The 24,414-nt window shown below is 42.9% G+C and overlaps 1 protein-coding gene and 1 long non-coding RNA gene across 6 annotated transcripts in view; one reads left to right on the top strand and one right to left on the bottom strand.

The window, feature by feature from the left end:
• The window catches only part of CACNA1D (calcium voltage-gated channel subunit alpha1 D), a 327,158-nt gene that overhangs the window by 265,505 nt on the left and 37,239 nt on the right, over positions 1-24,414 (bottom strand). The window lies entirely within an intron of this gene.
• LOC144339247 (uncharacterized) lies at positions 148-3,457 on the top strand. Its single transcript, XR_013414072.1, has 2 exons — positions 148-1,553; positions 2,588-3,457. It is a non-coding gene; the product is annotated as an uncharacterized LOC144339247 (long non-coding RNA).

Raw genomic sequence — 24,414 nt, 5'->3', positions numbered from 1 at the left:
CCTGGAGAGTGAGGGGGCTGTGAGACTAGACACAGCATGACTTGTAGGAACTGAATGTGGTTGTTCATAGCAGTAAGTACAGTTATCATAAAAGCAAATTACTGACACAATGTCTATTTTTGTAAATAATATTATTTAGCTTACATCTTTTTTCTGTGGTACAACACTACACATTCTGGTTTTAAAACACACATGTAGGCACACTTACAGTTTAGGACACTCTCACAAAGATTGACACAAATATGATTTGTACCATAATTTTCCACTTTAACACAAGTCTCTAGGTAACATATCTAGTATGCAGAGCTCCTACGGCAAAGGCTTAGGCCTTAGAAGAACCTCTGAACTCAACAGTACTAATTTTTACTTTCTCTTCCAATGCAAAGACTGACTGCCAGGGAATCAAATATGTTGACTCTATAGGGCTAAATATTACAGAATCTGGAGCCTGTGTCTGGCATGTGTACATGTGACTTGTCATAGAGTTGGATAAAGACCCTATTTATCATTACACTGTTACAACTGCATTGGGAAGAAAATGGTTCTCATTACAAATTGTAAATGTAACAACTATTTCTTTTTCTAATCAAAAAACATTCCTCGTAGAAATGGTGGAAGTCATACACATACACATACGCATACACACACATTATATTTTAAAGAGATACCTGAGCAAGTCCCTAGGGTCTCTGCTGTGACTAGAGTCTAAAGATGCTCATACACACATATGAACAGGTTGCTTATCTACATAAGGTGGCAGCAGTGGTGGCGGCAGTGGTGGCAGCAATGCTGTGACATTTTCCCTGCCACCACCAGCACATGCCTTTGATGAATGGTAGGGATTTGTGCTTGAAATGCACGAGGAACAGGAGGAGAGCAACAGTGCTCTTAAAAGACTGTGCAGGCAGGCAGGGAGGCAGACGGACGGGCAGCGGCAGCAACAGTAGAAACACATTTTTGTATAACTTTATAACTGAGAGCAGGGATTGTGTTGAACACAAGTAAAGCTTCATTAGTCACGGAAATTAGGACCTTATTACAAACTTCACTAACACGCTCCACTAATTGGTAGTAAGGCCATTCTGAGTAAGTGTGTCAACTAGAATTGGTTAAACATAAGTAAAACAGCATTACTTTCAAGTAACCTTTTGTTTTCTAAGCTGAAGTCACTGCATGATAGTGGCTCTAGTTCCCTGCTTTCATGCACGTGCAGGTAGCTGGATTTGTATCTATGAGTAATTTTTTAATGCTCCCGCCCAGGAGTTTTTAACATAACTTGAAAGCAACTGCTCTCCTATACAGGCTCAGCCTGCCTTCAGTTCTGTCCTGGGTTTATTAAGCACTCAGCAGGTGAAGGTACAGTGGGAACACACAAAATAAAATGTAGTTCCTGACCTGAAAAGGTTTGTAGTTTAGGATGGAAGGAAATCCTTAAGAATAGTAAATTATTTTAGTGTATGGCAGCAGTTCCAAGTTCAGACTGGAGGGTAAAGTGGTAACATGTTATCTTTCTACTACAATGCCAAACAAAATAATATGAGATAGGAAAGAAGGTCCAAAGAGAAAGAAAGAAGATACCAGAAGAAATCAAACAAGAAAGGGAAATGTCCTGTAATCCCAGCACTTTGGGAGGCCGAGGCAGGCGGATCACTTGAGGTCAGGAGTTTGAGACCCGCCTGGCCATCATGGTAAAACCCTGTCTCTACTAAAATTACAAAGATTAGCCGGGCGTGGTGGTGCAAGTCTTTAATCCCAGCTACTCGGGAGGTTGAGGCAGGAGAATTGCTTGAACCCGGAAGGCGAAGGTTGCAGTGAGCTGAGATTGTACAATTGCACTCCAGGCTGGGCAACAGAGTGAGACTCTGTCTCAAAAAAAGAAAAAGAAAGAAAGAAAGGGAAATGGTCTATGTCAAGAAGAGAAACAGAAGAAGCTGGTGAAAAGGGCAGCATAGCTTCTGGTAGCACAGCTTCCGACCCAGCCCTTACACCTCTGGGACAATGCAGAGGTGTCAACCAAGCCCTGAGCATTCTCACCTGAGCTCCAAGTTGGAGAAAACACCAAGGAGGTAAGCCACAGTAAAATAATCCCTCAAGCATAGAGTCCCTCTACACACACTGGGGGGCAGTGGCAGAGACCACAGATGCCCCAGGTCTGCCATCTTCCAGGGCACTGCACTGAGTTGCCTGTACCAGTGGGATCCACCCCCAGAGGGAAGAGGCGGCCTGGGCACAGGTCAGGAATGGGATGGCCAGAGAGTACCTCTGCATCCTCAGGGCAAAGACAAGACTGAAAATACCACCTAGTACTCAAGCTATAGCCCCAGGGGAAGACAAGCAGTCACAGATGAGGCAGGAAGGGTACCTGGGAGAACTGCCCCATTCCCCATGGAGCCAAGTGAAAGACCTCCCTGTCAGCTGCTGCACAGGAACGACACAGCCACACACACAGGCGGGAGATGGAGGAGGAGGCAAGACCAGCTTGTCTGGAATGGACAGGTGTGTTAGGTAGGAGTCCAGCCTTCACACCTTGTATTTTCTTTCTTTTGCTTTGGACCTTCTTTACTAACTAAAAAGAGAGCCAGTGAAGGTTCTTGAGAAGAGGACGGCAAAGAGCCACGAGGTTTTATCTTCGTAAGCCTCGAAGTGTGGGTTTAGGAAAATGCATGGTTCATCCTTCCCAGCACCTACCACAGTAGGTAGCATATACTTGATACCTCCCTCATAGCTCATTTACAAGCATGTAGATGTGTGAGCTGGTGACTCACAAAAGGAAGGAGAGAGTGGGTACAAGACGAACGTCGGGTCATGCCCAGCAGCAACACAGGCTTCTGTATCCAACTCCCTGCAGCTCAAGTCAGTCTGACCTAGACAAAACAGGCTCATGATCTGGGTAACTTCCTCCCTTACAGGGAGCCTGAGAGTCCTGGCTCCTCTGGGTGGAGGGCAAGCCAGGGAACCTGACCTTAATCCTGCCAACCCCATAACCAATCAGCCCTCTGGAAAGTCACGTGTGACCTTGGCCAGGGAAAAGCACTCACACCTGTGCTATTTAAGTGCACATTAGCACTAAACTGAGAGAGATTTTTTTCTGGGATTGAAATCTGGCACCCTGGGGCTTAGGCCCAACCTAAATGTATTTCTTCCACTATGAAAACAGTCATCTAATTAAAAACCAGCCAATACAAGTATGGAGAACTATATGTTCATCAGTTTAAGATGTTTTTTGGCATAGAAATCCCCCAAAAATGGAGCTTTAAAGAAAATTTGGCAAACAGTTAGGCCTTAATCACTTTGTCTTGATACCTTTTCAAACATTTTAAACAAGAATGATATCATCACTGTAATTTTATTTATTTCAGAGGGAGCTGACTAAACAAATTTCAGAACATATTTCCATCCCCAAGTTAAGGATATAATTGCTCATTTAAGTAAAAAAAAAAAAAAAAAAAAAAAAAAAAAAAAAAACCCTTCTGGGTCTCTCTTTTTTTAATTAAAATACCCATAACTCTAAAAATCTGTTTTGTCCCCTAAGCATTCCCTGTCACCACTTCTCAGGGCTCCTATGGGTCTAGGGATTTTTCACGTCGTTTTCCTCAGATATGGAGCAATTAAATGAAGACAGCAAGAGAGAAACTCAAGTCTACAGTGACTGACTGCAACGACAACTGAGAAGCCATCAATCTCAAAGAACACTTGAGAAATTACCCAACATTCTAAAACCATGTTGCACACCCACGGAGAATCTTCAAAATGACCCATGAAATAAACATCTACTCAAAGAAGAAACTGGCAGTGAGCAGGTCACACAATTGCCTGACCCACTTACACAGGAAGGCCGACAGTTCATGAAGAGTCAAGGAATGCAGGGTGAGAGATTCACGGAGCCTCCAGGGCTGCCACGCATGGTGCTGAGGGAGCGAGACCTAGACCTGGGTTGACAGGAGGGATCAGTGCTGTTCAACTCCGCTCGGTGGTGCCAGGGTAATTTCACACCACAGAGGAGAACTGCACTGCTCCTCTGCACTGCCTGATCCAGGTGCTGTATCTCAGTGGTTCAGCCCCCATGTGTAGAAAGGGATCTTGAAGGCCAGCCAGCCCTACTGCTCCCTGGTCAGCATTCTAGAAGGGCATCCCCAGCTCTCCTCACTCTCTCTCCCATCAGTCTCTTCCAAGAGAGCCAGCATGGGGAGAGACAATTTGCTTTTTATGAGGGGCAATCAGGGACAGGTTAGCACCACACACCATCTCTTCCTCCCAGCAGCTCAGCAGCTGACTGAAATCTTTCACTTTAAATCCTTATTCTCCTTTTGTCCTATATGGATTTGCAGAACTGTTCAGGAGAACACATGATCCTTTGAGTATTTGAAGGGAAAAAGACCTTTCCCCTATACTCTCTAATTTACTAAAGCTAAAGGGCCAAGGTGAACAGGCAGTATAAGAACATCATTAAGAGATACACTTTTTGCCTTCATCACCTATGGTTTTTGAAGTTGCTATAAAAGAACTTGTTTGATGCTATAAGATGTGAACATATTTAAATGTATTTTAAAGTAGATTTGGAATTAAAAACTCAACAGGTCATTTAAAAAAAAAGAACATCATTAAGAGAACACCTATCAACTTAGATTTTATGATATAAATTGGTATGAAACGAGCTGCATACCACTTCTGTGCATACTTGAAAAGCCAATGGTGAATATGAAAGAAAAAAAATTGTTTTTAAATATTTAAAATATGAGCAAGTATAATACCCTTAAAAGTCAACTTTTAAAGAATCTTATAAGTTAGGATTTACGTTATTATGCTTTATGCTCATCACAGTCCTCTCTAGAGTGAGCACCTAAAGACTGTGTCTCTGAACAGTCATTTAAGATACAATACGGAATCTTCTAGAATGTCCCCAACTAGAAGTCACATCAGATTTCCTGCCTCATTTTACAGCTGAGGAGTGCTAAGTCCATTAAAGTAATCGTTTCTGTTCAGGGCCCTACGGCAAGTCAACAAGTCAGTGGCTGAGGCAAAACCAGAGCCCAAGTCTACCTAGAGTTGGGTTCACTATATCCACATGGTCTCAAGGGCCTATGAGTATGTAAATTCAAATTCATATGGAAATCATTCCCATTGGACAAAAGCAATGTAAATGGATTTAAATGAAAGCACATCCAAGTTTGAGGCAATTCGACCACATAAAAGAATACAAAGTATTGTGACATCAGTACGTGCAAACAGAAAATGCCTCCTATACTCAGCCGTCCTCTGATCTGTAGAGCTAAACCCCACAGCAGCAGTGAGAAGATGGCATCTGCATTCTGATCTAATTTGCAGACTGTTTCTCTCATTCTTAATGCCCATTAAGTGCTGTAAAACAACACAAAGATTTGTGAAGCCCTGTACATAACCAGAGTATGAGAATATTCTATTTTTCAAACTCTTCCGTTACTGCTCAACACCCCCAACATCAATTATTTTTAACTAATGATGTTTAACAAGTACTATAGAAGCCCCCAATGAATGATGCTGAATTCATTTCCTGTATTCCAGACAAGGAGAATATGTGGTCATCTTCTCTACCATTCAGCATCTGCCTCTGTAAAATAAGGATCACAACGCTACTCACCTCATAGATCTGTGTGGGCATTAAATGGGAACGTTTATGCAAACTACTGCAGTATCTACAAGAAGAATCACTACATGGCAGACGTTGTTCTTATATTTCTAAATAAATTGCTCTCTTGTTTCTTAACACACAAATCAGAAAGGGAGAGATAATACAAGCAGAAGTAATACTTAACAGTCTAAGGGGTCAGGGTTTGGGGGGACCAGATGGGACAGGACCAGAAAGAAGAATCAGAGAAGTCTTAAGATTCTGGAGCCACCACCTGTAGGGGCAAGCAACATGAAGGCACCACCACTCTAGCACAGCAGAACGTTCCTAACAGTGACTCTGCATGATGGAGAGAATGTTGGGTTAAATTCTTAGCTGGCTGCTTCTGAAGGTAGTTAAATGTGTAACGTATTTTCAGAGAATTTCCTTCCAAAATTGATTCTTTAAAAATAATTTTTTTAAAAAAAGCTTTGCTGCTTACAATGGATAAAATTCAGCTTCAGCACTCTGGAAAATTCAACTCTCCAGGAGGATACAATCTGCAAAGCCAAGGTATGTTTTCTTCTTCAGTTATTTCGTGCACCATCAACTAAGCCACAAAGGTAGTACATTTAACATGTTTCTTTCTAACCATTCTGCCGAGTGATCTTTCAGGGGAGAAAGGTGCAAAGAGAAAGAACAAAGAAAAGACACAGGCAGAAAGAATCAAAGGACCAAGAGAGAAAGAAGTAAACAAAACCACGGAGAAATGTGCAAATCACCTCTACTCCTTGATGGAAGTGGAGACAAGCCAGACCTGCCTTCCACCTACCCAGCTGTAAAATCTGGGATAATCCTCCCTGGCCTGACATGCCACTCTTCTGGAGCTGTCCCTGTTGCTCACGCTGGAAAGGCTATCCAGCAATTCCAAGGAAGTAGTCGGCATTTAATACATCCTCAGGGGAAAACTTCTGGTGGGGAAATGATGTTAGAGGGGTATAGGCAGGACTTATCGTAGCCTTGTTTCCAGTTCTACTCAGATAACGTAAACCTGAACTAAAACATCACAAACAGAAGGTGCAGTCTCAGTGAAAATTGCCAGTGCTCCATGGTTGGGCCATGACAGTCAGTGAGAGAGGCAGCTGCCTCCAAAGGGCCACTGCCATTATCGTTAACAGCGGGTTCAAAATGTGCCTCCTTGGAGAAACTTTCCTGCCTCTTTTCTTCCTCAATTCTCTTCAGCCCACACAAACGCAACCTCCATGGTCTCCAACGACCACGTCCACAAAGCCTCAAATACAGGAAGGCAGAACCCTGAAGCACCCATCTAAAGAGCTGACTCACAACTTTCTAGACGGAAAGAGAAAGTAAGACAAAGTCCAAGATGAGGGGACCAGGTCGCTCTCCACTCTGGGCCCTTGCACGTTCACAGGGTGCAGGAAATAAAGAGAACCAATTGATGCCGTAATATTTTTTTAAGTCTGTCTCCCCTACTAGACGACAGGCTCCAAGAGAGCAAAAGCCCTGTTGCCCTCATTAGCAGCATTCCCAACACAGGGCCTGGCTTATAGCTGCTCTCATAATAGCTGATGAACAAATGAATGGGGGGCAAGCAGGCAAAGGCAGGGGAACACTTAGGGCCACAACCAGTGAGCCTTACTGCCTTGCACCCAGCACACAATGACAGGTGCACTGGACTAAGACTCCAGACACCTAGTTGTACTGCTGATTTTGACATTTATTCAGCAAATAATCCTGGAGAAGTCACTCAACATCCATGAGCCTCCATTTCCCTCATTTCTAAAATGAGAGAAAGGGGATGATCCACAGTTCCTGCCTCTTTTTTTGCATGGCACGGTTGATGAGATCAAAAAGGAGTAACAAAATAAAAACTCCTTGGGCCAATGTTCAGTACTATATAAGTATAGTATGTAATAATACAATTTACTACAAACCACTTTCCAACAGCCCATCTCACTTTACAAAGCCCATGTTGTATACTAGGCTGTTTTACATCCAGCCAATGTTATACTGGGCTGGATATTTTACAGCTCCCATCTAAAAGTAAAAACACAGATTCAGGAGAGTTGAGTCTCTTGCCCACTACCAGGACGCAGGTCTATTTTCCAACCACTTGCTTTGCTGTGTATGATGCAATGCAGTTAGTAATAATCACAGAAATGGGACCAGGCTGGTAAGTTGAGCCTAGCAGCCCAAAACTTTCAACATTCAAGGAAATGGGGGTGGCTTGGAGTAGGAGACAAGGGGCAAAAGTAAATGCAAGGGAAATGCCTAATTATAAATGCAGCAGGATCGCTGTGGAAATGACCTCCCATCCCCGCTAGCCAAATTCTGACTCTTACGGCCTTTCAGCAGCTAAATTATGGTTGTGACCAGTTGGTCACCAGAACCCTAAACCAAAAGCTACTCTAAAATAAGGACAGAGATTAATCAGAATCCTGATTGCTAATGACCATAGACTCAGTGTTAATACAGAAAAGTCTGAACAGTTTGGTCTGGGGAACCCCCACCCCAAATTCCGACCCACTGAGGTGAGGAGGGCCCTACTGCGGCTCTGTTGGGTTCCTGGAATCGGTCACACTCTAAATCCAGCTGCCAGTTCCCCCAGGGCCCACATCTCCCTCCCAGCACTAGGACAGAGTTGCCTGATCCTGACTTTTCATAGCTGAGCAGTGGTAACATCTAAATTACAAGCTCAGCTGCCATGGCCACGGCCACAGCCACAGCCCTCGTGCAGCCAGTAAGCAGCGTAGAAGGGCCTCGGGGGCTGGAGGGCCTGGCCAAAGAGGCCCAATATACAATATCTGTGATCCCTTGTCACCTCTCCTTCCCCCATCCATGAGCCTTAGACATTCCTCAACCCTCTGCAAACTGAAGCTCAGTCTGTATCAGTTCCCCATTCCAAAAGGCACTGATTCACACTGTCACTGCCTATTTTCCCATGATTTTGTAATTGCTTTACAAGAAGGGTGCATGAAGGGAAAGTGATAAACCACAGAGGGCTTGCAGAAAAAGAATTACATCAGCGCGCACAATAGAAACAATCTGGACTTCCCACAGTTGCCGGAGCGCCTCCTCCCTGCCCCCTGCCCCAACTCTGTTTAATCCTGTGCCCTGAATCCCAATTGCTTTGAGAAGGAGAAGAAAGTGTCCAGGTTTGGCTAATTGCATCAAACAAATCGAATTTTTACATGATAACCACCAGGGATTTTGAGGTCGTTCTGCACAAGCCCTCTCGTCTTTCCCTGACCCCCAAATTACTTTGTTTTCATTTATAAGTAAAGAAGAACACCATGACCTTTTCAAGCTGTCAGAAGCCCATAAATTACTGTTCTACTCTGACAGTCCTGGCCTGAAGCTCCCCTGGGAATCATCTCTCCTGAAATCCTCATCCAGCTCCTCTAAGAACCTCCTTTGGGCTCAGTTTCATGACAGGGGCAAAAGCCCAATCGAGGTACATCCGTTTTACACACCACGTGTGTGTAAAGGGAACCTGGCCTTACACTGTCTCACGAGCTCCACGGCCTTGTGAGGGAGAGTCATTAAGTGTCTGCCAGCCCTGCTGCCTCGGCTGGGAAAATGGCAGGAATCATCATCGGCCCATCAATGTTGTGGGGAGGATCAAAGAAGAAAATATTCTGGCAAGTACTTTGTATTCATTAAGATGCTCTTTAAAACTGCAGAATCATAGGATTATAGTCATGGGCAGAATTTGAAAGATCATTTAGAACCACCCAGCATCTCACGGTTAAGAAAACCTAGGCCCAAAAAGTTAAGTGACTTGCCAAAAAAGTCTCATGGCATACTTTTCTTTGTGAATACAATGGAAAGGATCCACAGTTCTCCAACCTTAATATCCATCTTTCCTCCCCTTTAGAATTACAAATTCTATAAAACATTAGCTAATCCCTATGGAACACTCATTCTCTGCCAGGCACTGGACTAAATGCCGCATGTGCTCATCTCATTTAATCCTCCCAACCACCTGTAAGCCTATGAGGTGGGAGCTCCAGTGGCCCCACTTCCTCAAATGAGGGACTAAGCAACTTGCCAGGTGACAGTGCTTGAGGGTAGCACAGATCAGATTCAAACCCAAGTCTGTAGAACATCAGGGCCTTTAACCCAGATGCCCCACTACCCTCAAACTGTCCCCCTCGCCACACCAACCTCTGCATCTAAATATGTCATCCCCTTATGAGAAGCATATTGATTCGTAAAGACAGCTCTTCTTTTGATATTAATTCAGAGATGGAGCTCTAACCTCCCACTGGGAACAGGCACAACACACAGGTGACTCCCACCAATCACCAGGCAAATGATTCATGACTCACTGGGGAAAGTCCCATCTGATTTTTCCCCTGCCTGCATCATCCCAGGACTGGAGGTTCTTGTGACCTTTTCATAGTGCATGAAGCTTTCTCCCCCAGATTTGCAGGTTTTCATCTGGGTGGGAGCCAGCCCCAGTCCCCTCTGTCTCAGGAAGCCTTCTCTTTGCCTCCAGCCAGTCCCTACCCCCCACCTTGCCCATCTGTGAAAGCCCTAAAAATTATTGTTAGCCCTGCATTTGTCCATATTGTACTATATAATTTCTATAATTGTATGTGCTGCAAAATTTGCCCCTTCATAGATATTTTTAATTATTTCACAAGACAGTCTTAATAATTGGGGAAGCAGAGAAAGACTGAGGGAACACTTTGGGACAAGATGACCCTCTCTGAGTTAGACCACGGCATGAATTTGTCAGATCTGCGTCCTTCCCCCACCCCCAATCCCTAGTCCATTAAATACCCTGATTATGACTTGTACGTCCTCAGTCCCAAGGTCTTTTAATGAATTAGCAATGGCCTTCACTGATGGGCTGACAGAGGTTGACTGGATATAAAAATAAACCAGAAGGCATAAAAACACAAACTAGAAGGAAACACACAGAAACATTAAAGATGGGCAAATCTGTGTGTAGAAATATGGATGATGATGATTTTCTTCTTTGTGCTTTTCCTTGCCTAATTTGCATTATTTGTGCAATGAAAATGTTAACAATTCCATTGCCCCTCTCCCCCAACAAGAAAAAGTTCAGATCTGTTAGGCCGATCTGGGTATGAATCTACCCTGTACCAGCCATGTGACCCTGGACGAGGTATCTTAGCTCTCTAAATCTCAGTTTCCCCACCTGTCAAATAATGAGAGTACCTCTGCCACTGTGATTGTGACAGCTAAACAAGACAATGGTGCCTGTCACAGCCTTGTTCCTGCTTTTACAACAACTTTAAAATCTAGAGGCTTAGCACATAGTAAGCAATCAATAAATGTTAGCTATTATGAGGACAATAATTATTCTTCACGTTTGTCTCAGCTGGTTGATGTATTCCTGGGTACCGCCAGAGTGTCTTACACAAGGACAGGCAGGCATTAAGAACCCAATAAATACCAACTGATTCCCATCCACCTACCAAAGAGAAGGCCCCAAATCCTTCACACTTGGAGAACAACAAATACTAACTCAACTGTAAATGCGAAAGTCCTTTACCCACTTTCTCCTCACCCCGACAGAAAAGGTTTACTCCCGAAATGGGTTGGGGGATGGGGCATGAGAAATAGTACTCTTTAAAATCTTAACTACAAATTCAGAGACATTACAAAGCTTTGAGTTAAAAGGGTTAGGGGAGGCTGGTTTGTGGGGAGTTTTTGGTTTTGCTTTGGGTTTGTTTTTTGTCCTTTCTTATGGTACTGATTGATCTCTCTCTCTCTCTCTCTCTCTCTCTCTCTCTCTCTCTTTCTTTATTGAGACGGAATTTTGCTCTTGTTGCCCAGGCTGGAGTGCAATGGCGTGATCTCAGCTCACCACAACCTCCACCTCCCGGGTTCAAGTGATTCTCCTGCCTCAGTCTCCCGAGTAGCTAGGATTACAGGCGTGTGCCACCACGCCCAGCTAATTTTGTATTTTTAGTAGAGACAGGGTTTCTCCATGTTGGTCAGGCTGGTCTCCAACTCCTGACCTCAGGTGATCTGCCTGCCTCGACCTCCCAAAGTGCTGGGATTACAGGCGTGAGTCACCGCGCCCGGCCAACTCCTTTAAAGAGCCCCTGAGTAGCACTGATTCGTATTTAGTGGAGAAGGGAATCACAAAAGACTACTTTCTTGTCTATTGGTAAGTAAACTGGCTATTTCACTTATATCTAACTGGCATCTAACCCTACATCCAGACCTAAGAATTCTTGAATTTTTTATTTATTTATTTATTTTAAGCAACAGGGTCTTGCTCTGTTGCCCAGACTGGAATGCAGTGGCACAGTCATAGCTCACCGCAGCCTTGAACTCCTGGGCTCAAGTGATAATCCCACCTCAGCCTCCTGAGTAGCTGGTGCTACAGCCACACACCACCATGCCCTGCTAATTATTTTATTTTTGTAGAGACGAAGTCTCCATATGTTGCTCAAGCTGGTCACAAACTCCTGGGCTCAAGCAATCCGCCTTCCTTGGCCTGTCAAAGTGCTGGGATTACAGGCATGAGCCACTGCATCCAGCCCAGACCAGACAACTCTTTATCATCCATTCATTAAAGTAAATATGAAACCTATAGGGAAAAACTGAGACAACTGAGAAAAAAACTGTATTTTTTTGTTGTTGTTTAATGTTTTGTAACAGCTTCATTGAAACATAATTCACATACCATGCAATCCATTTAAAGTACACAATTTAATGGCTTTTAACATATTCACAGATATATGCAACCAGCACCATGGTCAATCTTAGAACATTTTTATCACCTCAAAAAGAAACCCCATATCTTTTAGCTATCACCTCCCTATCACCCCACTCTCCCCTGCCCGAAACAATCACTGATCTTACTTTCTGCCTCTATAGAGTTCCCTATTTGGGACTTTCATATTAATGGAATCATAAAATACGTAGTCTTCTGTGATTGTCTCAGCTGCCTTGATTTAAATGATGTACTGGAGGGAGTAACACCCACTTATGGTAAAAGACCGTTATACAAATACACTACATCAACAGCTTCCCCTATGCAACGGTAATCCGCTTGAAGACAAACAGCGGATGGCACAGTGAACACTCCACCTTCCTCACTATTCCCCAGAACACAGCGCTCAGGAAACACTTGAAGAAAAACAGATATACTCAAAAGAATTACTGGAATGAGAGAGAAAAAGCATTTCCATTTGAATAAAATCAAAGATCCAAAAGACTGGTCAGAGTCCCCCATTTGGGGAGGAGGAAGACTCAGGAGCCCAAGAGCCCTCACGTGAGCTGTCACAAAGAGCATCGACGGTCACTAGAACAGGCTTCTCCGTGCCCATTTCACAACACGACAGGGGATTTGCTCCACACAAGCGCAGGCTCTCCCACAAAATTTGCTCCACACTATTATTTGGCTAAATTAGCATTTATTCCTTTGAAACATGGAGAATGGCTAAGTGTCAATCTTTTGAAAATACTGTAATCATATTGTCATTCATACAGGTTAGACCTAAAAAATAATTACTTCATATCCAGATAATTTATCTGAATATCACCAATTAGACCTCCTAATTTAGGCTGTAAGAACTGCTATTTTACATGAATTAACTGGGAGTAAATATTAATGTCTACTAATACTTAAAACAATCAAATTGTTTGACCCAGAAGTTCCCACGTTTAGAATTTGCTTTATAGATGTACTCACAAAATTATGTCAAGATTATGTATAAGAGCTTTTCCCAGCACAATTTTAACAGGACAAGAAAAACAACCTTAATTCTGTCAATGGAATACCATGCCGGCCATGCGCAGTGGCTCACGCCTGCAATCCCAGCACTTTGGGAGGCCGAGGCAAGTGGATCAGCCATGATCAGGAATTTGAGACCAGCCCGGCCAACATGGTGAAACTCCATCTCTACTAAAACTACAAAAATTAGCCAGGCATGGTGGTGTGCACCTGCAATCCCAGATACCTGGGAGGCTGAGGCTGGAGAATCGCTTGAACCCAGGAGGCGAAGGTAGCAGTGAGCTGAGATCATGCCATTGCACTTCAGCCTGGGTGACAAGAGCAAAACTCCATCTCAAAAAATACATATATATATATCATGCCACCAAGACAAAGAATGAAGCAGACTGGCATATGGATAATGTAGAAAGAACCCCAGAATAAAATTATATGTGAAAAAGTAAGGTGCAAACAATGTGACACTATTATTTCTTTGATGTCAGTTTTTTTAAAGAAAATTTAAACAGAAAGACAAAGGTACAAGACTTTTTTTAAAAGTTCATATATAAGTTGCATATAATACTAAATAGTACATAATAATAATTACTATATTTGAAATCTTTACTATATACCACATATCCTAACAGAGTAGAGGAAGACATCCTACAATAAGACTTTAAAAAGTACTTGTGGCCGGGCATGGTGGCTCACGCCTGTAATCCCAGCACTTTGGGAGGCCGAGGCGGGTGGATCATTTGAGGTCAGGAGTTCGAGACCAGCCTGGCCAACATGGTGAAACTCCATCTCTATCATAAAAACAAAAAAACAAAAAAACAAAAAAAAAATTAGCTGGGTATGGTGGTACATGTCTGTAATCCCAGCTACTCAGGAGGCTGAGACAGGAGAATCGCTTGAACCTGGGAGGCATAATCTGGGAGTAAAGCTCAGATCATGCCACTACACTCTAGCCTGGGCGACAGAGTGAGACCCTGTCTCAAAAATAAACAAACAAACAAATAGCATTTGTGTTTTTAAAAAAAAAATTATGTTAATCAAAAGACACCATAAAGAAAGTGAAGATAAGCCACAGAGTGGGGGAAGAAATTCGCAACACACCCAACCAATCAGAACCTGTATCCAATACATATAAAACCACCTATGAATCAATAAAAAAAGATAACTCAATGGGAAAATGAACCAAAGACTTATTGAAACAACTTGAACAGAAATGTCATAAAGGAGAAAAAATCCAGTACTCAAACATATGGAGAAGTGTTTAACCTCACTGGTAATCAGAGAAAAACACCAAACTAAAGTCACAGTCAGATATCACTTTCGATCAACAGACTAACTAAAGTCTGACAATTCCAGGTGTGGGCAAGAATGTGAAGCAACAGGAATGCTCACACGCTGTTGGTGAGCACATCAGCTGGCATGACACTTTGCAAAGAAGACATGCATAGCATCTAACCCAGCAATTCTACTTCTATGTATATACCCTTCAAAAACATATGCACCCATGCAACCAGAGACAGATACAAGGTTAGCAGCATTTCTTTAACTGCACAAAACTAGAAACAACCGACTGTACATCAAAAGCAGAATGGATAGATTGTGGTCTACTCATCCAACGGACTATCATATTGCAAAGAAAATGAAAACGAATGAATCTCATGTTGAATGAAAGAAGCAAGATATAAAAGAATTCAGGAGGCTGGGCATGGTGGCTCATGCCAGTAATCCCAGCACTTTGGAAGGCCGAGGCGGGCAGATCATGAGATCAGGAGTTCAAAGCCAGACTGGCTAACATGGTGAAACCCCATGTTACATGGTGAAACCGTCTCTACTAAAAATAAGAATACAGAAATTAGTCAGGCATGGTGTTGGGTGTCTGTAATCCCAGTTACTAGGGAGGCTGAGGCAGGAGAATTGCTTGAGCCCGGGAGGCGGAGGTTGGCGTGAGCTGAAATCGTGCCATTGCACTCCAGCCTGGGCAACAGAGCAGGACTCTGTCTTGAACAACAACAACAAAAAAAAGAATTCAGGAAGCATGATCCATTTAAATAAAATTCAAAACAGACAGAAACAAGTTATACTGCTTAGGGACGTATTTTGTCTTCAATGATAAAACAGGAAAGAAAATCGAGGAAGTCATTACCATAAACACTGAGTAGTGACTGAGGGAAGTGGGAGACGACTGTGTTCAGAAAGGGAACCCCTGCGTTGCTCTGCCGTGTTCTTTTTTGATCCAGGCTACATCAGTGTTGTACTGTATGCATTTTCTGTATGTGTTTTTACTATGAAAAGCTGTTTGTTTATGGATATGTGCCTCTTAACCCAAAATTTAATTCTGAAATACTACCTCCTGCTAAAAAGCAGCAGGACTGACTCCTTGAAGAAAATGGCAGATTCCAGATCCAGGGCAAGAAATGTGTAAGATGAATCCAAAACATCTTGTTGTACCAGAAAGAGAGAAAGCTATCAGAGACTACGAGGTCATGCCAGACAGACACAGGAACCAATGTGAGAAGGTTCACACTACCACAAGGGGGACGACTTGAGCATCAGTAACCTCGGCGGAACATAGTAAAGGTGTTCAAATACATCATACTTTTAAAAATTACAAAAACCAAAAAACAAATCATTCACTGTTAAAGGGTACTAATAGATTAACCGGAAACTTCAAAAATAGGCCAGGTGCTGCAGCTCACACCTGTAATCCCAGCACTCTGGGAGGCCAAGAGGGGCAGATTACTTGAGGTCAGGAGTTTGAGACCAGCCTGGGCAACGTTGAATAGAAACCCCATCTCTATTAAAAATACAAAAATTAGCCAGACGTGGTGGTGTGCACCTGTAGTTCCAGGTACTCAGGAGGCTAAGGCACGAGAAACACTTGAACCTTGGAGGCAGAGATTGCAGTGAGCTGAGATTGCCCCACTGCACTCCAGCCTGGGAGATAGAATGAGACTCTGTCAAAAAAAAAAGAACACAACAACAACAAGAAAAACTTGAAAAACTGGTAAATATAGAGAAAAAATATGGAGAAAAATCAAACATTTAAGCCAATAAATGGCAAAGAAGTCATAGAACTAACAGTATCCACCATTTTACAACCCATAAGGAATGACTTGATCTACACATTAAACACCTATGAGTACTAACATCACAAAAAAGGACAATCAGATACTAAGTGCCTCCTCTTGGAAGGACTCAGTGTCACCAACAAAGTAGCCTAGCTAAAAAATGGTAATAAAATAAACAAAACTTGAATGTGATAAGCCTCTAGGTCCAACTACCAAATTCACAGGAAATTCAGAGGACAGAGGAACATATTAAACAATACTATGGGGATGTAAATAAAACCTCTAACAAATAACCTCATTTCTTTAAAAAAAAAATAAGTAGCAAGGAGGATAAAAGAGGGACAGAGGGAACAGACAGATTAAAATCGACTTAAAGGACAACAACCAAGTCACACTGTGTGAAACCTACCTGTATCCTAATTCAAACAGAGTGAAATAAACAATGACATTTAAAAGACAACTGTGGGTAGGGGGAGGCAATTATAGGTAATACTCAGGGCTCAAATATACACTAAGCAATTAGTATTTTTTTCTCATGTGTGAGCAGACTGTGGTTATGTTTTTTAAAAGTTACTATCTTTTAGAGATACATACTGAAATATCCACAGATAAAATGATATACCTAAGATTTGCTTCAAAATACAGGCAATGGATTCCACAAATTAAATAAGACTGGCCATAAGACAAAGAGTATGAAAGCTCAATGATGGGTACACAGGGTTCATTACACTTTTCTGTCTTGTGCTGTACATATTTGAAATTTTTTCATAATAAAAGGTTAAGAGTATTTTTACTAGTAAACTAAGCTTAAGAAAAGCTTTTGAAAAGAATATATATTCTAGTATAAACACAGAACATTTTTGGAATGTTAACTATTAAACACTGGGTAAAGGAATTGGAGTAACGGACAACGTAGGAGACCGGTTTTGCTTTCTTATACTGTTTGAAATAACATTAGCATGTGCATTTTAATTTTTATTATCAAAAACATTAGAAGGGATAGTCGAAGTAGTGAGACTAACCAGCCACGGTTTTCTTCTTTCTGTCTTTATTAGTAAAAAATAAAAGTAGAAAGAAAAACAACCGAAAGTTAAAAGCTGAACTTCAAAACGAAATCATGTATCAATTAACACATATCAGAACTAAAATTCCTCACCATCTAGACCAAGGACTGGCAAACGTTTTCTGTAAAGGACCAGACAGCAAATATCTTAGGCATCTACTCATTTCTGCCATTGCAGCGGGAACATAACCATAGATCATATGTAAATGGATGAGTGTGGCTATGTTCCAGTCAAACTTTACTTATGGTAACTGAAATGTGAATTTTGTACCACTTTTATATGTCACAAGATATTACTATTCTTCAGATATTTGTTCAAACATTAAAAAATGTAAAACACCATTCTTAGTTCACAGGCCATACAAAAACAAGCATAAGGCCGGGTTGGCCTGGGGGCCGTGTTTGCCAGTCCTGCTCTAGACAGTTTCTCATGCCACTTGGATCCCCTCGTTTGGAGATACCATCTGGACTATACGGACTGTCTATTTTTATGTCTTTTAACCTGGTAGTTCCCATGCATTTCAACAATGCTTCTGTGAAAAAATCAGTACCATATGTTAACAAGGCTGTTTACAATTACTTCATTAGAGATAGAATCTATTCTCTCAGTTTAAAAAAAAAAAGTAAATGGTCAAGAAGACACAAATTTGCTTCAACCCATGCCAAGTGCAGCTTAAAAAATGACCAGGGTAAGAGAAAAATCTTTGACTCTTAACTTCCCCTGTTATTAATTACATGACTTAAGCTTTAAAATCTTTTGCGAAGAAAGAAAAAAGGAAATTCAAAACTTTTCAGCCCCTTTTGGAGCCATGAGTCCTTTCAAAGTTTCGATGAAAACAATATAGTTAAGACCCTGAAAGCACCAGTGTCCACAGAAACACAAACATGGGTTATCTTAGGTCCAGTTGTATATTATAACAAAACCAACCAACAAGCCCGGAAGAGCCATCCAGGCCTTCAGCAGTCACATCCACTACTTCTGTCGCTAATATCTACTGAACACATATTAAGCACGCTGGCATACACAGCTAATTCGATCTTCCCCACCACCTAGAAGGCAGCATTTTCACTCGGGAAGGTTAAGTGACGTTACCTCTGTGCTAAAATTCAAGACTCTAGAAACTTAACCTTTGCATTGGATAGCCTAAAAAATGTGACCAAATTATCTAAACCTAAAATGCAGTTTTTCTCTTCCAGGGAAGAAATTTGTGGCCTAGGATATATCAAGATCTTCATAACGGCCCCAGTTTTCATCTCAGTTTTATGGCTGATAAAACAGGATTTCAAGTAATTAGTCTACTTCCCACTAGTCTGGGAGGAAAGGGATCCTTGTTTGCTTTTTGTAACCTCAAAAGAAACAACATGTTCTAATTCCACTCCACAGAAAACATTAAGAAGATCCATCCAGTGCAGAGCTCTAATTTATAACCCTGGCATGCAACCCTTTTCTACATGGGAGGTAAAGCCTGCCAGTCAATATTCACCCCCAGGTCAGGAGGCTAGAATTCTAAGCCAAAGATAGATTTTTATTTACCTTTAAGCGGAAGCGACAAGCACATACCATGTAATCTATTCTAATACTGGATCCTCTGCTTCCTGTCACTCCACTCCAGATGCTTCGCAGATGAACTGGCTTCCCTACATCCATTTGGGGAGGGGGATCACCTGGGACCCACAGGCGAGGGGAGGCTGTGATTGCTCTTGCCTTCCTGCCTTTACGTCACCAATGCACTCAGGGGAGAGTGCCCAGGCTCAAATTCCAAACTGTCACAGGGCTGCTGTACCAGAGGAGCTGGCAGCAAGGATAATAAAGACGTGGCCTGCAGCTCTAGGTCTCTACTGGTCCTTGTGTGAACAAGCGTGAACAAGTGCTTTTGGTTCCTCTACCCTTGCCTGGGTGCCTGTGGATACCTACAAACTGGGGTTTACAGAGAGGAAACGGTGCCGGCCTATTGGAGCAATTTGTGTTAGAGAGGAAGCCAGGGGGACATACAGAGAGAGGTACACACAACAAAGAGACACAGAGAGAGAAAGAGAGACAAGGAGAAAGAGAACGGATGAGGGGCATAAGAAATGCCCCACGGGGGAGCTGGCGTGAGTGGACATCTGCAAACGGTGATCTGGCCCAGTGCTGACAGCCAAGTCTCTTACTAATATGTGTATGAAGAGACATATTGATATTAAAATAAACACATTACATATTTAATTATGCCAACTGCAGTTCATGATTTAGAGGAACAGATGCTTGGAGTAAAAAGAAATAGTGAGCATGTGAATGTAACAGAAGGTAAGAAAAGCAAGCGAGCAAAAGGGGCAGAATGGGGTGGGAAGGGCGTGGGTCACAGAAACCAGTGGGCAGAGAGAGACAGGGACAGAGAAAGCAGGGCCAGGTCCTAGAAAACGCCAGTATATCCATGAGGTTGAGGGGCACACAGAAAGGAGAGGTTCCAGAGGCTGCAGGCACCTAGCTGCCCCCCCAGGCAAGAAGATGCGGAGGTTATGCAGACTCCGTCACTATCCCCTCAGGACATGGAGGGAGACCAGAAGTGGGAGGGACAGAATGGGCACAGGCCCTAATGATGCTCTGGATGTGCAAGGCTAGAAGAGATAAAATTAGATAAGATAAAGCTTAAGCCAGCAATTTGGAAGGAAAAGCAATCAGTTGAATTACAGAAAGGAAAAGCCACACAGGGGAGAGGGGTGGGGAGGCGAGGCCAGCCCAGCCCTCACACTCTACCCACCACGCCACTTCTGGAAGTAACTCAGGTGTCCCTGGGAGCCACACCAAAGGGCTGAGGGCCCCAGGCACTTTCTTTGTGAGCTCAAGTACCTGGAATTACTGTCAAGGGTATCCAAGGAGGCCCTCCCACACAAGAACACAGCCTAGAGATGGGAATGCTGCTCCCGACTTTGAACCCCAGGGTAACTCAGTGGCTTCAGCTCCTCTACTACAGCTGCATACATCTACTACTATCAGTCTTTTTAATGTTCTTCTTCTGAAATGTATTGTCTATATGATGGATTGATCATATTTGTAATTATTAACGATGCTGCTATTATCCCCGTTAAATGCCTAAAAATACAGTACCCATCTCAGTACCCAGCGTATTGAAGGAAATGCCAAATAAGTGTTTGTCAAGTAAATTAAAACTACTTGTAAAAGCCAGGCTGAAAAAAGGAGGCAGTGACACCTAGTAACTTGCCCCAAATCTATCCTTCCCTGTCCAGGAGTGTCAGGCAGCAGCTGCACGTGCTCAGCACCCACGGCCACAGCAGCCGTGGAGGAGGCAGGCTGGGGACCCCAGGGAAGCTGCTTCGGGCCTGTCACAAAGAAGAACGAGTGCGGCGGTCCCTGCACCCTCCGGGAATCCCAGGTCTGCCTACAAGGTCAGAACTGAATGTTACCCACCAGTACTGTTCTATCAGGAAAACAAATCATTTTTATAAAGAAAAACTCTCCCCTGATTCTGACCACACAGGAGAAGACAGAAAAATGAGCTGCAAAGACCATCTGATAGGGAATAACATAACACAAGAGAATACAAAAATCTATCCCAAACTTTTTTGGCCAAAGTCACCCCCATCTGTGTCCTATTTGCCTAATGGCCCTCCTCCCACATACGTGATCTTTAGACGTAGACCCAATGTACTTCTCAAATGGATTTAAGGTGATATACAATAAACAATAAGACTATCAAAATGAAAATGGGGAGGGAATCACATAAAAAGTTAAAAACATAAATTTTAAACCTTGGCCAACCCAGCAACCATAATCAAGCAATAAATTTCGTTCTGAGCTCCTTTGAAGCCAAAAGGGGAAACATGATGGGAAAAACAGATATATTAATAACTTGGAGAGAGATATCTCAGAGCGGGCATGGCTAAGACATCAAAAGAAGTTTGATCTAGCAAAGAGCCTAGGTCGAAGCGCAAAATTCTCAGTTTGTATCTCAGCCATCCTTGCCCACTGGCTGTGCAGTTGTGGCCAACATTACAGGAACAAAAACCTCCTCATGACCCCAGGCATGTTCAGTCACGGGTCCAGGAGGCTGACAGAGCACCAGCACCTCCGCTGCCAAGACGTCATGCATCAGGCTCAACGTCACATCGCTGGATAACAAGAGAGCGGGGACTGGAGTCTGAGGTTGCTGTTTTATGTTAACACACTCACTGCCTCTCTATCCCTTCCAGCTAAAAAAGCATCTACCTCATCAAACTTAAGAGCAATATAAAATCCAACTAATCTAAAGGGTTTTGAAAAAAAGTACCAAAAACATAAAAGCAATATACATGCAAAAGCCAACTGAATGATACAATGAAAGTCTCAAATTCTAGCCAATAGGCCACTTTCTTAAAAATCAAGAGACATGATAAAATTCCAGGACCCCCAAAAAGTGCTTAACACTTATCTTTATCCACCTCTTCATTCTCTTCCCCTGTTGTGAAGTGCCCACTTAGTACTTCTCTCCAAATTTTGCTCACGTACCTCCAGATGCAACCTCTTGGGGCCTATTTACTCCTCAGTGAGATAGAAAACAATATCAGCTCTGTGGTGTGATTGTGACTATTGGAGACAACGCCTGGAACAGAGCCGTTGCTCCAGAACTGAGAATAATCGTGTGGTTAAAGTCTCACCTCCAGGCAGCATCCTCTGCACTCCACATTTTCTCTCTCCCTTATTCACTTCCAGATCCCCATGCAGGACACAGAGTAAGATATCCACTGACTTCTTGTGGTCTACTTCCTGGGTGTTGTTTCAATGGGCTTTGTTATAACAGGACTAAGTCTTCTGTGAATACAACTTGGTAAATAGGATGAAATATAACTTTGCGACAATTCAGCAGAGATAGACACAAAAACCTGGGCCTGATGACACTCACCTCCCCTTGGCTATAAACATTACCCTACCTGTAATGTCAGTAATCCTTTGGGGGAACACTTACTGAGCATCTATGATATGCAAAGACCAAAGACCAAGGGGACCCCTGGTGTCGAGCAAGTGCACACCTTTTATTAGCTACCTGCCACCTGCCGGGCATGCAACACACATTGTCTCAAATTCTAACCACCCTGCAAGGCAAGCTTCCTTGTTCTTTTAAGAAAAAAAGAGTAGACCAGCAACATTGATTTGCTCAAGATTACACAGCCTGGAATCTTGTCCTGGGCATGTCTGACTCTGATAGCAATACCCTCAAAGAAAATGTCAGAGAAGCTTCAATAAGAAGAAAGCTGAGATACAGAAACCAAAAGGAGAAGGTAATTCAGAAATTCAAACAGAGTGGGTGTGATGGGAAGAATTCATTAATAAGAAGATACCTCTGTAGAAAAATCTTACCAGACAGTCTGGAAGTGAAAGAAACAGCCAATAATCCAGGGAGGTCAAGCCAGAGAAATCAAGCCCCCAAATCATTTAACTTTGTTTCTTTTAGCCTAAATTATCTGCTCTGACACTTTATAACATAAATGTTCTGGCTGTTGCAAACACTTCACTTCCCATTGTGTGGTTTAAAGACATGTTTTTACTCCTATCTCCAAATACCCAAAATCTACGTGAGAATGTCATGGTTTTTTTAAGTCTCTATTCTCTATCACTTTTCTAAAAATCAGAGTTAGACTATATCTGCTAACGTAAACCTTGTCTTCTCAATGACGATTCCAAACACATTATTCTTAAGGGTATACTAAACCATACACATGCACACAATAGACCCTAAAGCAAAGAAACACAGGGAGCTTGAGTAGTTAGTTAGGGAAGGCTTCCTGAAGGAGGCCAGACTTGATATGTCTACAAAAATGAGGAGGAGGCTGGACACAGTGGCCAATGCCTATAATCCCAGTGGGAGGCCGAGGCAGGAGGACTGCTTGAGGCCAGGAGTTCAAGACCAGCCTAAGCAACATACTGAGACTGCCACTTCTACAAAAAAAAACTTTAAAAATTAGCTGGGTATGGTGGGACTCTCATGGTCCCAGCTACTTGGGAGGTTGGGGTAGGAGGATTGCTTGAGCCCAGGAGTCAAGGCTGCAGTGAGCAGTGATTGTGCCACTGCACTCTACTCCAGCCCGGGCAACAGAGCAAGACCTTGTCTCAAAAAAAAAAAAAAAAAAAAAAAAAGGAGGATGTGCATGGGTACAGAGCAAGTGTGGGGGACATTTCATGCTGGGGAACATTTTAGGCAAATGGTCCCCAAGACCTTTTTGATAAGGATACTCCAGAGAAACAAATGATACTGTTACAGGAGGCAGCACTGAGGCAGGGCAGGTGGCATTGGAGAACATGCACACCACCCCACGGGCACCGTGCAATACCACCCACCACCCATGGAAGTGGTGACAACAGTAGGGAGGGGAAGCCTGTGCAGAGGTCGCCAGATGCTTCAAGCAGTGGTATAGGTCCCTGCTTATAGGTGCCAGGCTCGGCCTACAACGCACCCACCTTCCTTGGACTCTTGGAAAGAAAATAGTGGAGGTCTTTCTAAATCATGTGAGGCAATAACTCCCCCAGAGGTGCCATCCTCTAGATTCCAGGGGATAAAGACGAGCACAAGAAGTACTGCTGAGCACTTTGTGTGGGATGTGTGTCTAAACACGACAATCTGAAGACAGAGGTGTAGAAATTGGCAAGTTTCCTAAAGCATGACAACACACACCCAAAACTCTTCCATGATTCCCTTTTTCCCTGTATTTTTCCTGGATGCACCATCACTATGGGAACCAGGATGGTTACTCCCAATTCCCCGTCACCCACTGCTTATTTAATAAACGATTTCTACTTTACCAAAATTGATGCTTTGTTTTCTTCTAATTCCGTTCTATACTTTACCTCTGCTCTGAGTTACACTGAATTTATAATCCTTCTTTTAAACAGAAGTATGGCTAAACCAAACCACAGCAGTATCAGCAACCAACAATGCCACTGTATGATTTAAAAAACATTCTTATCTGAGGCCAGGTAGCCAAATTT

Source organism: Macaca mulatta, chromosome 2, assembly GCF_049350105.2.
Source record: "Macaca mulatta isolate MMU2019108-1 chromosome 2, T2T-MMU8v2.0, whole genome shotgun sequence".
Taxonomy (NCBI): domain Eukaryota; kingdom Metazoa; phylum Chordata; class Mammalia; order Primates; family Cercopithecidae; genus Macaca; species Macaca mulatta.
Note: the sequence above shows the minus strand (reverse complement) of the source record. Positions and strands in the feature narration are given on the sequence as shown.